At 38.1% G+C, this 2,549-nt stretch overlaps 1 pseudogene; it reads right to left on the bottom strand.

The window, feature by feature from the left end:
• Positions 1 to 1,735: 1,735 nt before the first annotated feature.
• On the bottom strand, positions 1,736 to 2,050 carry LOC109384523 (60S ribosomal protein L23a pseudogene; annotated as a pseudogene).
• Between the last annotated feature and the right edge of the window lie 499 nt (positions 2,051 to 2,549).

Genomic DNA, 2,549 nt, shown 5'->3' with positions numbered 1-2,549 from the left:
TCTCTCCTCCTCCCCAACACCTCCATGTTGGAGCATAAGCTACAAGCCAATGAGAGCAACTTTGTCTGTTTTATTGACAATCGAATCTTCCATATCTAGACCAGTAAATGGCAAATAGAAGGTGCTCTGCACAGAAGGAAGAAAGTGACTGAGGGAAGGAGGATAAGAGAATAGAAAGAAGAAACAGAGAGAGGGAGAGAGGGAGAAAGAATTGCCGTAATTCACTCAAGGACTCTCAGAATGCAACCCCAAGACCCACACAAAGTTCCTGGAGAAGAGGAAGAGTGGGTCAGGGAGAGACAGATGAAAGGCAGGCTGGGCAGCCCTCTGGCTTCTGAGTTAGCCTCATGGGTACAGAAATGACATTACCTACCACCCTGGGGCATCAGCTTACTATTCTTTGGAAAGCTATCTCTCACTCTGGAAGCAAAAACAACAACAACAAAAAAAAAACCCTTGCCCTTCTTTTTACCAGCTGTACAGAAACCTCATTTATTTCCACTTCCCCTGATGCCAATAAGCACTGGAAAGATTATAGTGCCTCCTCATATATGTAATTCAGAAGACTATTAAGCTGTAAGAATAGTATAAAGAAGACATAGTTTGCCCAAGATGAGCAGTTGTGTAAAGAGGGTGCCCCAAAAATGTATACACATTTTAAGAAAGGAAAAAAGCTATTAAAATTGTAATAATATATACTGATAACAAAAGATGAATACAAGTCATGTTAGACTTCTGCAATTACAAGAGGTGCTCAAAGTAGTTGCCATCAGCGTCCAGACACTTCTGATTATGGCGAACTACTGCTTGAGCAACGTTAACCAATGTGTCCACTTGTATACATTTTTTTGGCACCCACGGTATTTATATACAGTTGACCCTTGAACAACATGGGTTTGAACTGCACAGGTCCACTTATATGTGGATTTTTTTCTAATAAGTACTGTAAATGTATTTTCCTTATGATTTTAATGATGTTTTCTTTTTTCCAGCTTACTTTATTGTAAGAATACAGCATATAAAATGTATAACATACAAAATATGTGTTCATTAACTATTTATGTTATCGGTAAGCCTTCTGGTTACCAGTAGGCTATTCGTAGTTAAGTTTTGGGGGAGTCAAAAGTTACACATAAGGGCTGGTTGAGTGGCTTAGTTGGTTAAGAGCTCGCTGAAGAGTGTGAGTTCTGAGCTAACAACGGTTTGATTCCTGGCCCAAGCTGAGCTGCCGCCGAGCTGCCAACAGGTGGCAGGATGGTTCAGCTTTAAAAAAAAAAAAAAAGTTACACATGATTTTCAACTTCACGGGGGTGTGCCCCTAAACCTGTGTTGTTCAAGGGTCAATTGTATATCAAATTCTTTTGAAATAGTTTTGTACATTGTGGTGCCCTAAATACAAACACAGTCTACTTACTGGGCATTTCAACACTATATGCAGTGGGGCACATTAGACTTTGAAAAGGAACCTACTTCATGATTATGCAACTGTTCTAATGTACACAAACACCCCCTTTTTTATGTTATGTTATGTTATTTATTTATTTATTAATTATTTATTTTGCAGTGAAATAATTTATATTTAGAATTAGCCAGCTGGACTCAGTTTAGATGATCTCAGTTTTGTTGGCAACATCCAAAGCATCATAGTCAGGAGCCAGTCGAACATATGCTTTCTTCTTTCCATCAGGCCTGATCAGGGTGTTGACCTTGGCCATGTCAATGTCATAGAGCTTCTTCATAGCCTGTTTGATCTGTGCTTTTTGGCCTTGACATCCACAACGAACAAAAATGTATTGTTGTCTTCTGTCTTCTTCATGGCTGACTCGGTAGTTAGGGGGAACTTGGTGATGGCATAGTGGTCAAACTTGTTTCTCCTGGGGATATTTGCCCTGCCTTTGGAGCTACAGTGTCTTGGGCTTTCAGAAGGTGGGTGACGTGTGTGGATCTTCTTTTTTCTGTGGCTGTGGATGCCTTTTAGCACTGCTTTCTTTGTATTCAAAGCCTTTGCTTTGGAAGGGGCAGGAGCTTCCTTCTTAGCTTTCAGTGCCATCTTTGTGAAAAGCCAAACACCCCCTTTTTTAAATATACATGCTAATATGAATTCATCGGCCTAAGCAAGTTTAACTTGGATTTTAAAGCTGTCTTAAGCAATCAGCTGTAGACTCAATTGGATGAATGAGGAAGTGGAAAAAACAGTGATTAAATTATTTTAATATATTTTTTAAAGTACTTAAAAATTTTTAAACCCTGAATTTTAAAAAAATTCAGTTAGGGCTTTTTCTTTCAGTTTTATTGAGCTATAATTGACATGCAGCACTGTATAAGTTTAAGGTGTACAACACAATGATTGGACTTACATATATCGTGAAATGATTACCACAATAAGTTTCATTAACATCCATCATCTCATATAGATACAAAAAGAAAAAGAAAAAAAAAATTTTCCTTGTGATGCGAACTCTTAGGATTTTGTCTTGTAACAACTTACAAGTATACCATAAAGCAGTGTTAACTATAATCATTATGTGATACATTACATCCCTAGTACT

The sequence above is a fragment of the Hipposideros armiger genome, unplaced genomic scaffold (genome assembly GCF_001890085.2).
Source record: "Hipposideros armiger isolate ML-2016 unplaced genomic scaffold, ASM189008v1 scaffold_96, whole genome shotgun sequence".
In the NCBI taxonomy this organism is placed as follows: Eukaryota; Metazoa; Chordata; class Mammalia; order Chiroptera; family Hipposideridae; genus Hipposideros; species Hipposideros armiger.
Note: the sequence above shows the minus strand (reverse complement) of the source record. Positions and strands in the feature narration are given on the sequence as shown.